Source organism: Lutjanus erythropterus, chromosome 5, assembly GCF_056507025.1.
Source record: "Lutjanus erythropterus isolate fLutEry1 chromosome 5, fLutEry1.hap2, whole genome shotgun sequence".
Lineage (NCBI taxonomy): Eukaryota > Metazoa > Chordata > Actinopteri > Lutjaniformes > Lutjanidae > Lutjanus > Lutjanus erythropterus.
Window position 1 is genome coordinate 14,943,638 of NC_139321.1, and position 15,643 is coordinate 14,959,280.

A 15,643-nucleotide genomic window follows, 5' to 3' on the forward strand; every position below is an offset into this window, starting at 1 on the left:
AATTTTATTCTTTTGTACTAGTTTCCTGTGCGTTGAGATTTGATGTCATTTATCTCCTCAGCTCTCTTCATCTTTGTCACTGTGTGTCATCTTGATGTTTTTGTTTTTTTAAGTTACTGATTCCTTGAGACAAGAATATTTATATCGACCACTTGGGATTTCACTCTCCCGCCTCCATTCTTTGTATTTTAATTTTCTTCATTTGCGTTGACACATAAACAGAATCAAGCTAATTGTTTGATAATTGTACATGCAAAGAATCTTCAGAGGGCTGAACTGTCTAGATCAAGTTTAGATAAAAGAGTATTTCCATGTGTGCTGTAGTTAAACCGAGCTATAACAAAAGATAATATCATCATACCCACATATCATGAAATTGAATCTAAAATGTGATAACAAGTACACTATAAAAACAAAATTCTCAACTGTCATCTCACCAGATAGCTGTAAGAAAAATGTTTTATGTACTTTATTACTAATACTGCTGTAATTTTATCTAAAAATCTTAAAAGTGAGAGCCCGCTGTTTAAAACACCAGTCTAAAGCCTCATTTCAATAGTTCTAGTATGAAGTCGCAAGAGAATTTTTCTGAATATTCTCTATGTAATGTTGTGTTCTGATTTTCAATTTTGTTACTCCTCTCTGCCCTTTTTGCTCTGAGTGCTTTAGTGCCCTTTATTTTGAAGTGAACCAGGGCATGTCTGTTCTTCAGGGACACAGACATGCTTCATTTCTTCTTCTGCTGCTTCTTCTCTTCATAGAATGTCAATGTTGCTGTGGCTGGCTTTCTGTAATCGGGTGAGGAGTTCCAATGTGACCTTAAAGCTAACATGAAATGCTAATGCTAATACAGGTGCAACCTCTATTGTGTGTGTGCAGCCAACCAAGCAATTGTCAACAACCTTGACTACAAGACTTTCTAACTTTCTAGCCTAGCACTTGACTTGTTTTGGACTGATTTATCCAGTAATATGGCAGAGTCCTTAGAAAATCTTAGGGGAGCAGCTGTGTTGCTTTCTATTGGTGGCTGTACATTGACCAAGTCAGTCATTGAGACATCATCACAAAATGCTTTTCTGTTAACACATAATGCTGCATTTCATGCTTCTTGGATGGTCCCATTTCATGAGCTGGGAAGTCGTTCTTCCGACTTTGGTGGGCTCATAACCTTTTAGGTCATAGTGCGGAAACAACATGGACGCTACAAAGAGTAGAGTCAGATTGTTGTTGTACTTGTTGTAGCGTCTGGGTGACAGGTTGGTCAAAGCTAGCATAATATTGCTTCCCATCTATACTGCATGTTTTTGTCCCAGACTTGCTGCACCAGTACCAGAGCAGGAATTTCATGAGTCCATGAAGGTCGTGGCCGCAGTGCCCCCTCAGTTTGGCCTTATGCCCCACAAAAATTATATGCTGGCCTAGATACCCCACCTGCACTGCCCTAGCTAATTTCACTGTTCTCTCCTTGACCTCTTTCCTGTCTATACAGATTTTAGACCCCAGTGTATTTTGTTGAGATTGTGAATTCTTCTTGAGCATCACCAAGTGAAACGCTGCACAAATAACCAGTGGTGGTTTCTATTTCTAGTCTGTTATGAACCGCTGTAAATCCATTGCACTATTCATTGCTACAGTTTGATAAAGTAGTAGATGAATAAGACAAAAAATCTCAACACAAAGGTAGTCAGCTGACTCCCCAACCTTCAAACGAGTCCTGTGACTCTGATTAGTATGTGACTCTAATCACACCTCACTGTGAACAGACCAGGTTTCATTCCAGGTCGGTCACTGTTGACAGAGATTAACTCATTGAGAATTTCTTTTCATGTTTGAGTTTTACAACTGGAACCTGGACTTTCAACATCAGCAGCAGGCGTGAAAAGCGAGAAAAATATCATCCAAAGCTGGTAAAAAATAACGAGCAAATGGACAAATGTGAATTGTTTCTGAGTGAAAATGGTCTTATTATGTTATCCAGTTCTTCAAGGTTTCAAGGCTTCGGAGCAGAGTGCAGAGACACAGCTCAGCTGAAACTCACCTTGCTCTTATCAGCTTCAAACACCTCCATTTTTCTGCGTCTCCACATCCACTCTTTCACCCAATTTGCCTTTTCCCATCAATCTCTCTGGCTTTTTGCAGAATGCTGCAGCATAAATGAGCAGGGCCAACTGTTACTGATGGATGCCCACTTTAGGAGTACACAAGGATTCATCATCTTGTGTGACTGAGGGGGCTGCCTAGTGACAGACCTGCAGCATTTGAAGAATAACCAGGTTCAAATCTAACATCTGCTGAGGGGCTTTAATAGAGACTCTCTGGTCCACTCCAGTGTGTTTTGCCATTTTTATATGCTAATGTTTTGAGTCATTTCCTGACAATCTAAATTAACCACACTATGGCAAAATATTGTTTTTCAAAAATAACTTTATTTTGTGCTCAGTATAAAAAAAAAGCTGTGGTTAAAATGGAACTATGAAGAATGACTTTAGCAGAAGTAGAAGTCATACATCATCATACAAGCCTGCACAGGCACAGTGTCACTGACATGCATTCAACATAATCTCCCCACAAACGTGATCGGCAAACTGAACACCCAGGGTTCCAGACTCTGCAACTGGATATTGGACTTTCTCACAATGAGATGCCATACAGTTTGGATCAGTAGTTTCACCTCCACCACTCTATTGCTCAACACTGGAGCCCCACAGGGCTATGTGTTCAGCCCCATCCTGTTCATGCTATTAACCCACAAATGCCGCCCCTTACATAAGAAAAACTCTACTGTGGAGTTTGTAGATGATATCACCATCATCAGCTGGATTTCAAACAGTGATGGACCTTCATATCGGAAGAAGAGCTTGCAGAGTGGTGCACAGAAAACCTACTGCTCAGCGTGGGCAAACCCAAAGAGCTGATTGATGATTTTTGGAGAAAGGAGGCAAAGGTGCACACCTGTATCTACATCAGTGGAACTGAGGTGAAGCAGGTGAGCAGTCTGCTTAATTCATTTGCAGTACCCCACCTTATTAATTAACTTCCTAACCCTAAATAGTTTTATTGCCTAAAACTAACCAAGTAGTTTTTGTTCCTAAACCTAACCAAACTGTGATTGTCAAAATAGTTAAGTTCTTTTTTTTACCACCTGTCAGTTAAATGAGTTGCTGGGCAAAGGGGGCAACCCCTACTGTTAATCTAAACTCAACGTATACTGATTAAAACCAGAAAGCTTGTTTAGTGTTCATGCTGCTTCATTCAAGCTCCAGACCTTTGGACTTGTGTAATAGGAGTTGACATGACAGGTGCCACATATTTTTTTTTCCCTTCACATTGCATAGCACAGCAAGGGACATGCAATAATGCAAGACTGAGGAAATAAGATTGGAGTGTGGATTGGTGACATTAGTCTGAAATTCCTTAAGGGAATTGCATCAATATTGGCCCCTGATACTGACATTGGATTGGACTGGTCCCATCTCTAATGCTAATATCCATGCTATCATTCTCTATGCTAATGATGTCAACCAATCTGGTTACAATGATTATGGATAAACACACCCCCATTCTCTATTTAAGAAAGACAGTGATCCCAGAAACATGAGTTAATACTGGCTGGAGTGGAGCTTTATGATTTTTCTTTGCCGTTATGTAGGACTACAATAGCCTCATAGGACTACAATAGCCTCATAGCCTCTTTTGTTGTGTATACCTCATACAAATGATGTTCAAATGCCAAAGAACCAATAGGTAGACAAAATGCTGAAGAAAATATTTTCCTTTTGTACAATCCTAGAGAATGAGACAGTGGACCACAAAAAGAGGCCTTCATTATCACTCACACTTACATAATCCCCCAGATATGATGCACAGGCCAGTGAAGGTGTGCGCGTCCCAAAGCCCTATAGATGAATGTAAAGCAGTGTTAATAGATCGCACAGGGAGCAGGGTGGCTCACATTCATCAAACACCTTTTCTCATTAAGTATTAAAGGCAGGCCAATAGAGGCTGAGGGACAGATCGATCCACAGAGCCAGGGATCTTTAACCTAGATTGTTAGCTGCTGGCTCGACTGGGGAGACTGAGTGTAAACACACACACACACGCACACACACACCCACACTCTCTGAATAAGAGAGGAATGTACACAGACACATACACACATGCAGAGGAGGGAATATAAACAACCAGCAGTGGAGGAAGATGCACAAATGCTCGCACAGACAAAAGGAGGAATGAACACACATGCCTATATTTTTAACCACAAGGCCACACACAACACACACACACATTCAGAGGTACAGTATGGAGAGAGGTCATTATTAGCAAGAGCAGGGGAAAACATTTACACATGCACACCCACACAGATAGAAAGTTGTGAAAGATATGAAAAATAGTACTACTAGTAGGCTACATCCCTTAGAAATATATTATTGAGTATATTTAGTATAAGACTTCAAATTACTTTTCAGTTATTCTAATCATTACATTTAAACGTGGAATCACATTTCATGTCATGTCTACATCATACTTATCTATTTGTGGTAATAATGAGAAACTGGTGCAATTTCATGCCTGGCAGTTAAAGCTGATTTAGACAACACTTGTTTTCAGCTACAGTCAAAATCAATGTTTCTGAATGTTAAAGCTGATATTTCTATGTCTTTTTAAACACCCTGTGCCAAATATATAAAACTGTCTACCGGACACCAAGAAAAGCAAGGTCAATTATGACTCTCTCTATTATGAAATGGAGCAGATTTTATACTCGTTAAACTTTCCAAAAGATAAGAAAAGCAAGAAAAATAAAGAATAAAATTTGCGAGGTCAACTCAATTTAAAGTCTGTGGGCAAAGTGAAAACTGTCAGGCAGGGCCGACATGAGAAATGCTACTGCGAATCTTCAGCAGGTTACATACCGCTGAGGTAAACCTAGAAGGTATCAAGTTTTTTGACGTATATGCGCCCGTGAGCAATTATTATTGGACTGAAAAGGTATCATCTTGGGTCTGGTCTCATCTCTTATGGTACATCAATGGATGACAGGATAGCTAAAGGCCTCTTAATTTTCAGCTGCAAAAAAAAAAATGAATGAATGCTCTACCTATCCTGGTTGTTATTTTAGATCCATTTAAACTAGATTCTGCAGCCAGTTCGGGGTCGCCCACGGGAGGTCCGTTTTAAAAGTGTTAAGGAGGTCATTGCGCGTGACCCCCTTAAAACAATGTGTGCTCTGGCTACAACCCTGCACCCATAAAAACACACACACAAGGAACTTCATCACCTATACTTGTGCCAGTACACACACACTGAAACACACACAGATGCACAGACACACACACAGAGGAGGCCAGCTGATGGAGGTGATTTGTTGTCTTTGACATTTTATCTCCTCCAGGCTTTCACAAAGTAAGTTCTGCTCCACTTTTGATTTCCACTTTTTTTTAACAGTGGTTTTAACTGCTGCTGTTTTTTAATGTATTTGTATTCTGCTTTATCTTCTTTTGATTGTGTTACCTTTATTATATATAAATATTTCATACAAGTGCTACAGATTTTTTTTCTTTTATATTTGTTTCTTCTTATCGCCTCCTTCAACACATTTTCTCCACCAATTTCCTCTTCAATTTTCCTTGTCAGAAGCCTGTTCTGTATCGGATAATTCTGCTTATTTTCATTCCTGGCCCTTATTTTCCTACTAGCTGCCATCAGGATGATTGATTTTGTTCACAATTGCATCAGTTACTACACAATGCAGCTTTATAGCTTTATTTGACTTGAAGCACTTCTGTATAATACACAAACAGACAGCCCAACTCCCAAAAAAGTTTCAAACACTTCCTTTCAACACAATAACAGTCTGCACTGAGACCAGCTTACATTCAATTTCTCATCTGTCTGGAAAAGTGTCTGTGGAGGTCCTAGAGATGGAATTTTAACTAGTTTGAGTTACATCAGCCCAGAACTCTTCAGGCTGTGTTCGCTGCATATTGGATAAAAACACGAAATGTCAACTGGGAAAAACCTTTTTACATCAGCCTCCTAGTGGTGTCTACATGACAAATATATCTCGTGCAGGCTTGAAGTGATACAGGAGAAGTTTCCAATTTTCCACCTGGCTCACAACGACACACATTCCAGAGCTGACAGCCCCCTCTGCCCTGCAACAAGCCCCGCTCTTCCCACCATCTCCCAGATCACCCGATTATCCAACCTGTTCTCCATCCCCTCATTACTCCTGCAGTATATGTTCCGACCCACTTCCACTCACTCTCTCGCACAGCAGAAATAAAGGGTGGTTTCCTTTGTGTGTTCTTGTGCTTAAAGGGGCAGTTCACCCCAAAATATATATATATATATATATATATATATATATGTATATTTCCCCCAGCCTGTCGTGCTATTTATTAGTATAGATTTTTTTGCATGTGTGTGAGTTGTGGGGACATTGGCTGTTGAGATGTCAGCCTTCTCTCCAATATAATGGTACTAGATGGCACTTGGTTTGTGGTGTTTAAAGCACCAAAAAAACACTTGAAAAATTAAAAACCAGTGTCTCTGGGTCAAAATTTTAATCTGGTTACTCAAGATAATCCACAGACCTCGCTGTGAGCAATTTATCTAGGAACTACTTTCTTTCCATTAGAAAATAAATATATCTGGTAGATTCTACTGCAGAAGGAAAATGGTTCCTGCATGAAACTTCTCACAACAAGGTCTGTGGATTATCATGTGTAATTGAGTAATGATTTCTGGAAAGAGACCCTGATGTTGAGTTATTCAAATGTACTTATTTGGTGCTTTGAGCATCAGAAGCTAAGAGCCTTTCTGTTGCATTAGGAGGCAGACATCTCTACGGTCGATATCTCCAAAACTCTGCAGCTCACACCAAAAAAAATCTAGATGGATAAATATAACAAGGTAAGAGGGAAAAATATGTATTTTTTATGTGGGGCTGAACTGTCCTTCCTTTAAACAAAGGGAAAGATAATAGGAGAAGGATGACGACAACAACAAGACGTATTTTTCAAATATATTTTTCAAGGAGGACGACATTCTGGTCTTTTGCCGAGTTTGGCTCTCTTTATGTTTTGTCTTTGTTTTTTGTTTTTTTGGGAGCTAGTTCAGATGACAATAGTGCTGTGCAGTAACATTAAAGAATGACGTGAGTGAAGCGTAACCATGATAACTGAGGTGCACATGTGCTGTATTATGACAGTAACTGCTGTGAAAGCCTTAATCCTAAACACAGAGGCAAGGACACAGACTTCATGCAACACTCCTAAGTGAAGCCCTTGACTTTGGACAATAACATGCATGCTGGGACAATCCTCTGGCTGCCCACTGCTCCTGTTACCAGGATGGGTACTGTATGGTTGTATATGTCACAATAAAGTTGACCTTTATGTAACCTGACACAGGGTCTTACTGATGAAATAAGGGCTTGAACCTTACAGCACTCATACTGTGAATGTGAAAGTGACTATCTTCAATATCAGCAATAACAGGATTAATAGTCAGACTCTACAACAAGACCCTGGGGTCTCTCTTTTAAATAGTTTTGTCTTGCAGAGTTTAAAGTGTATTGGCAAAAGAACAATTTAATGTCTTTGTCTGTGTCTGAACATTGTAGAGATTCACCATATACATTCCTACAGGGAAGGCTACTTGGCTATTTTAAAATGTTCAGGCTTCATTTATTTATCATTTTATAACAGAGGGTTGTATAATGAGATGCTGGTTGTAGTCCCTTTATGCTGCTTGTTGAGCAAAAAAATATATAAATGGATGAATAAATGTCATATAATATGTGGTTCATTTATTTGTCGTTTTATAACAGGTTGTATAATAAAATTAGTTGTAGTCTCTTTATGCTACTCACAAAACAATTTCAAACTATTTTTATGGTGGAGTGCTGACAGACTGCCTACAGCCTGAGGAAAAGCACGCACAATAAAGAAACAGCACGAGAAAATATCCTTAGAGTTTCACAGATCTAGGGTTCTCTTCTAGGCACAACCTCTACTGGAGAGGCAAGTTTGATGACAGAGGATAGGTTACAGTACCAAGGTGGGTTTTGTACTGTTTTTGTGTCCTGGCATCCATGGGCCGAGTCACTGCTAACTAAGCTAACAGCAGTTAGCAGTTAGCTACTGTAGCAACAAGTAAAGCTATCGTTCCATCAGGAAACTCTGTAAATCACCTTCATACTGTATTCCTTATCAGACTTGGAAATTGTGTTGGGTCCTGGTCTGAGAAGCTGCTGAGCCTGGTTCTCTCTCCTGCTAATGGCAGTTAACAATTATGATCAGTTACAAAAGCAACAAGGAAGCTAAAGCTATTGGTTGATTGATAAACTCCACAACTAGGTCTTTTGCTCAGTTCTTGAGTTCTATTGAATTTTTTGTTCATTGAAGCCTGGTCCACAGAAACACAAATCAACTTTACATCCATGCTTTGGCCGGCAACATAAACAAGAAAGTGGATGCAAAATTAGCATATGCCCCAGAGTGCAGGATGCTTCATCAACGTTATGTAATTGTGTTCCAGGAAACGACAAACTCTAAATTATCATTAAGAATGCCTGTAAATGCCTACAAAATGACTGTTTTGTCATTGTTTCTAAACGCTGGTTTATCACTGATGTTAAACAATGATTTTGACTTTCTACTTGAGTAGCAGCACTTACAAATATGAAACATCTTATATGTCTCAGGTGTATAGAGTCATATTTTGGCATGACAACATGCAGATGGAGCAGCAGAGGTGTTCACAAACTTCCCACGGAGGTTTTGAAGCTTTTTGTTCACTGTGAAAACATGTCACTGCTGGACTCCATTGTAAAAGTCATGAAGCCAAACTGACTACACCTGCTGTTCCCTGTGAAGGAGCAAACAAAGCTTTTACAGCCACCTTTCAAGCCTGCAGGGGGTGACGGTTTGTTACTCAAAAGACAGCTTTTGAATATCACTTTATTTACCCGTAGGTAGCGCGTTAGAGAGATGACATAGTGACTTTGAGTCCATGGTAATGGTTGCCAACATTTTGTTGGTTCAAAATCACCAAAAGCTGCCAGATTTAGATGCTACATATTATTTTCCTGTTGATACAATGCTGATAGTTTGCTGTGTCTATGTATTTAGAATGCTAAATTGTTAAAGTTTGTGTAAAGCAACATTAAATGTGTGTTCTGAGATTGTCACACCACAGGAACAATAATTTGAAACATGGACACTCTGTCTGGCAGCTTTGCTGAACATGTCCAGTCATGTTTTTATTCGGTGGGTGACCGTAGCTTCGGCTTGTCACCAAGCCATAGTTCAGGTCCGCCCTAAAAATCGTGAACAACAATTACACAGTCTAACTCCACAACTGAGTACATTTTCAGACCTTTTTTCTTCACATGGACTTTAATGTAGAAAACTAGAGTCATGATCTGCTGGACGCACATTTGGTACTTACCGCAAACATGATCCAGCATTTTTAGATGTTTTGTTTAACCTTTGGAAACAGCAAGTCAATTGAAAGTTTCCAGCAACATAAAGGATGAGAGAGAATTGGCCAGGGGCTGATGCAAAGTTAACACTGGCTTGGAGGGGCACAAAACCTCATTATTGTCAGTCTGAGTGCTGATGTCTCTGGGGACTGTGTAGATGTGCCTGTGGGGCAGTGGGAGCTCAGGTAAGTCAATTTCAATTCAAAGTTATTAAGGGGAGACAAAGTCCTTGAAAGACACTGAAAAGGTACCAAAACCTCAACAACACATCGAAGTGTTATTTAAGATCAGCTTGGACATTTTTTACTCATCCAAATATCACTTAATAAAAGTTGATTTAACATTCAAAGATGCTGGGATTTTACCCAGAACCATTTGCTTTTGAAGAAATGGGTTAGTTGAGGGTTCTTTGTAAGACTAGGGTTTCCATTTAGAACCTTTTTTATCCGGTGAACCCTTTTTAGAAGGAAGAATTCTGGGATTGTAAAAGAGGTCTTTCATCAAGGGTTCTTTGTACCATAATATAAAATTTTCTTGGTAGAACCCCCTGGGTGTATTCTAGATAAAACACTCATAATATATCTGCAGAACCCCTCATAGCTCTTTGCCACCAACATGGAACTGGCCCAGTTCTCATTGAAGTCCCTAATTTTGAACCGTTCTGAGTATTTCCACCAACAATAAATTGCTTCTGAAGCTGAAAAGTTGGTTCCCAACTGAAACAGCAGGTTTTGGGAACTGAAGTGGACAGGCCATATTCTACTAGGTTGTGGATTGTGAACTGCTCTCTGTTGATGACATCCTTGTTTATAGTGGTTCCATTGAACAGTGGTGGAAATGTGAGTTGGTTCACTAGATACCCCCAAGGTTCTAAGCATCTTGAATGAAACTGGTTCATGAACTACAGCTTATTTGGTGGGAAGGGGCCCTCAGTGTGTTCTAGATTAAAATCCTTGGAACATAAAAAGGTCTCCATAAAAGCTCCTGAGTGTGTCCTAGATAAAACCTGTAAAACATAAAAGTGTTTAAATGACTGCATTTAACACAACAATTCTTTATTCCATCTTTTAAGTTGCCCAAATTAGATACTTTTGAACTGGTACATATTTGAGAGGTTTGTTAACATTGATATGAACAAAAGCTATGTTTCCATTGCAGGAACTTTCCCCAAGGGACTACAAATCTTTGGAGGAACTGGGGTTAGGACTTTCAGTACTGAACATTTTTGAATGTTTTTGACCACATTTTATTTCAACCATAGGTGGGTTTTTTTGTTTGTTTTTTTTTGTTTTTTGAATTGTTGGCAGGTGCCCATGAGTTACTTTTTGCTTTGACACATCAGCACAGAAAATATACAACAACTGGATCCATAAAATTTGACGGCACCTTTTAGGTCCTTAAAGTAGTTCCGCAGACTAAAAGTTCTAGATACTTTGGGTGGAAACATTGCAAAACCATGTATAACTCATAATTACTGTCTAAGCAATATGGCATAAACACCAAATACATAGCCAATGTGGTTATACACATTACTTCATAAAAACGGGCTGAAAAAGATGCTTCAGATCACAGTTCAGGACAGATGAAGCACAGGTCATTACATGATCAGCGTCACTGAACTGAAAGAGTTATCTGACCTATGAGACAGGCTTGAAATTGACAACAGAAGAATGTAGTTTTATGGAGATGGTGCTACACTGTCAGCTTTTTTAAAAGAATAGTTCATCAACAGGTAAAATGTATTCTGTTTCCTTGTAAAATCAGAAGATCAATATCAATGGAGAAAGGTCTGCAAACTAATAAGCTTCAAATACATAATTTAATTCTCTTTTAAGGCAATATTTTGTGTCTTTCTCAGAAAAGTGACAAAGAAATAAAAAACAGACTGCCTGTTTTGTGATATGTTTTGCTCTGCGTCTAAGTATTTTTGACTGGATATGTGCACACTTGGTCCCTCTTCTGAAGTTTTTTGTTTGTGCTGCACTCCTCTCTGGAAACTATTCCTTTGACAAGATAGAAACCCGTTGCACCTCTGAATTTACCCAGGAAGCCAAAAATTATCCTAGAAGAATCTCTCTTTGAGTACCTGTCTACATCTCGTACTGCCAAAACCCCGAAAAGCCTCCACTTGTACAACAGAGAGACATATTTGTTCACAAGAAACACCTTTTCTTCTCTTTGAAACTTGCCTGAGGAAGATCTTGTGGAATGAAATATTGCCTGAAAAGAGAATTTAACTTTTTTTTTTTCAGCAGTGAGCAGACCTTTCTCCTTTGTGCACTACTGTAATTTTAATTTTTTCTTGCACCTGCATATTTTGCCTGGATGTGTGCACATTTGGCCCCTCATCTAATGTGTGTCTAATACAGAGCTGAAGTTGGGACATGTTTGGCCTAGCTTAACATAAAGATCAGAATAAACAGCTAGCTTGTCTCTTATCAATGTCATATACATACCAACACCTCCTGAAGCTCACTAATAAACATGTTGTGTCTGTTAAGTCCGTACAGAAACAGAAATGTAAGCAGATTGTGGTTTTAGCGGTAGCTGACACCAGAACAGTCACAGTTGATATCATATTGAGTGCTGCACAATGTTTGAGATCTTTGCATTAATTCAAATTGCCAGGATTATTTACATCTACTAATTATTAAGAACATTTTATAACAATTTGAGAATATGTTACTCTACAGTAGAAAGTAAATGTTGTATGTCAAAGCAGCCACAGCGACTACACAGTCACGAGCACTGAAGTCAAGCATGAAAACTGAAAGGAGATAATGAGGGAGTGAGACAGAGTGGGCATGTGGGCGAAAGATGAGGTCTTTATAATCATGCAGAGCAGTGAGGATATGCTCATTTCATACTTGAGACAAGCATATATGTAGATACTCATGCACATTCAACCAGCGTTGAAGCCGTTCGTATGTGGAAGCTGTTGCTCCATTTGTCATTGTCAAGAGAGTCTCCAGTTCACGCACTTCACTGACAAACTTACTTACATTAAGTTTTTGTTTCATGTCCTCAATTCTATCCACATTTACATACTTACTCTGTATTGCTCATCCATCTGACCTTTCTCTCTTTGTCACAGGCACATAACAGGCATCCTGTCAGGATGCAGTCCTTTCACTTTCACCCAGAGAAGGAGATATAGCTTTTATTTAAGAAGTGGAGACTAGTAGCTTTGTTTTGCAGACTACAAACTTCTTTCCAAAGAGCTCACCAGCAGCAAAGACTGTAGGGAATCAGCAACCCAAAAAAAACAGTTATATTGTGTACCGGACAGATTCATCATGGACAATATTTTTCTCATGAGAAACTTATTTGATGTTTGTAAACTGTGTGATATTGATATTGGAGTCATAATTAGATCAGGACAAATGATTTGATCAGGTTGCCCATCGGTTCTCTTTTCCAATTTGAGAGCCTTTTGCTTTGAAGATGTTTTTCTTTTTTTTGGTCACTGCTAAGTTTGTTGTACAAGTGGGTGGTAGGCGGAGCCCTCCAGTACAGGTTCAGAGATGCATTAGACAGAGATGTTTTATCTCTGGACAGCTATAGGCCTTGGCTTTTGAGCCTCTTCTGAATGGATTAAGGTCCAGGCCGTCAGGACTTATGCTACCAGGGTTGCCTCAGCACCCCTCGCTGGTGATGTCAGCTTATGCTGATGACATTAATGTGCTTGAAAGAGACCAGAGGGATGTGGAGCTCCTGGTTAGTAGTTTAGACATGTAAGAGAAGGCGTTTTCAGCAAAAGAAAGAAAAGATTGGTTGAGATCAGCAGTACCGTGGCCTCAGACACAGTGTGTCCAGAGAGTGCTGGACACTGGAACACACAGTTGGATGTGGCTTTTTTTAGGGGCCCCTTTTTGGAACCAGTTTTATTACTTCTCAGGCTCTGTCTTCAGTCAGCCTGATATCCAGACTGAGAGAAGCTGGCTCTGTTAAGCTGGGACCTCTCATGAGGACTTCCATCCTTCATATATTTTAACTGCTCGACATCAGATCCGACCTGCATCTCAGGCTGGTGGAGGAGTTCCAGGTTTCCCTGCCAAAAGCCCGCAGAGTGTTTGCTGAAGACCACACTCTCTAGCTGACCAATGGGATGATGAGAATGTCTTTCCTTCCCTGGCTGTTTTTCCTGCCGTGGGGCAGTGGCAGGATGAGGAGGACATCTTGCAGTCTCTAAACACTCACGAGACTTTGAGACTGGCTAAAAAAAAGCAGCCTAGAGCAGCAGAGGAAGTCCTTGTGCAAAGCCCCTATTGACAAACAGATAGAAAACAGGATTGTACATGGGGCCATAGCTACAAACAGGTATCTGCTGCACCTCAATCCTGGAGTGCAGGATGTGTGTTCAGTCACAGAGAACTCTCTGGTTCTGATTTTTTTTTTTCTTTTGTTTTTCTGTTTAGGGTTTATTGCACATTGTAAGTTTTGATAACAGCAGAACTTGTGTGAGTGGAATTAACTAGAAGTAATGGTCTGTTTTATTGTCTCTGCCAAACCTCAGGGAACTCGTTGTACTCTGCTATTTTTCGCCAAAAAATTATTCCAGCATTTAATTTTCCATAGAAACAAATTGTTGTTTTATATTTGTGCTTGTGTACAGACCAAATAAATGAAACACATTAATTAGTTAGTTTTCCAGGAGTGGTTTGTACTGTAGGTTGTTTTGTTGTTGTTGTTGTTGTTTGGTTGGGTTTTTTAATTAATTTATTTACTTATTTTTCAGTTTGGTAAGAGTTATGCTAACTTTTTCCAGTCTCTAAGCTAAGCTAGGCCTAATCACACCCAGACTTCCATATATAATGCACAGACCTGGGATTAATATTAATCTTGTTATCTCACTTCTGGGAAAGAAAATGGTTTTCAAAAATGTTAAAAGATTCAATGTATAAGATTTAGGGGGATTTATTGGCAGAATTTGGCAGAACTTTTGTATCACTGTACTTTTTGTTCCTTTTCACTTTATCCAAATGGGATTTTGCTTCTCTTGCTCTTTAGTTGATCAGCGTCCATAATCTTTTTTATGCAATACCAAATTAGAAAGGTCATGAATTTAAGTTTTCTGACATGTAATATCACTGATTGATTTTTTTTTCCAAAAACTTAACACTTTATTCTTGCTCTCTCTGGTTGAATGGGGCACGTCAAGGTTACAGAGCTGTGGTGATGAAGACCATGCAGAAAAATTAACACTGTAATGACTTTCATGGGAGCACAGGCCATGACCAAATCATAGATAGTCACATTTTTGGATGGAAAAAGCCTTTCTACGGACACACTCTTAGACAGAAAATTACTAACTAGAACCATAAAGGGTATTTTATCTAGACCCCACCAAAGGGCTTCTACTGGAAACCTTTTTTATATTCCAAGGATTTTAGCTAAAATCCACCCAAGGGGTTCTACCAAGAACCCTTTTGTATTCCAAGGGTTTTATCTAAAACGCACTCAGGGCCCTTTTCCACAAATGAGCGGTGGTTCTTGAACCATTTCCATTCAAGATCCTTGGAACCTTGATGTTGTCTAGTAAACTAACCAGCATTTCCATCAGTTGTAAGTGGAAGCGCCTGTAGAATATGACAAGCCCATTTTGGTTCCCAAGAAAAACCTGGTGTTGTTGGTTTCCAGATGAGAACAAACTTTTCAGGGTCCGAACTACTTTATTTTGGTGGAAATGCTCAGAATGGTTCAAAATTAGGAATCAGAATGAGGCTGGTTCCATGTTGGTAGAAAAGGCCAGCTAGAACCAAAAAAATAGCAGGGTTTCCTGGGGAACCAAAGTTGGCGTGTCTACAGGTTGTTGTGTATAGTGCGACGTCCTCTGTTGATGACATTGACATTGACATTGACATGACATTGCAAGGTCTTTCAAGCACGTCTACTGGGAAACTGTTATATCCAAAGGTTTTCTCTAGAACCCACCCACGGGGTTCTGCTGAAAACCCCTTTATGGTACAAAGAACCATTGACGGGTTCAATGATTTCAACAATCCTTGAGGAACTCTAAAAAGGATTCTCTGTATGAAAAAGGTTCTTAATGGATCCTTTAGCCTTACAACGAACCCTCAATGAACCCTTTCTTGAAAAGCAAATGGCTCTCATTCGGAACCTTTATTATTAAGAGTGCAGTCTCATCCCCTC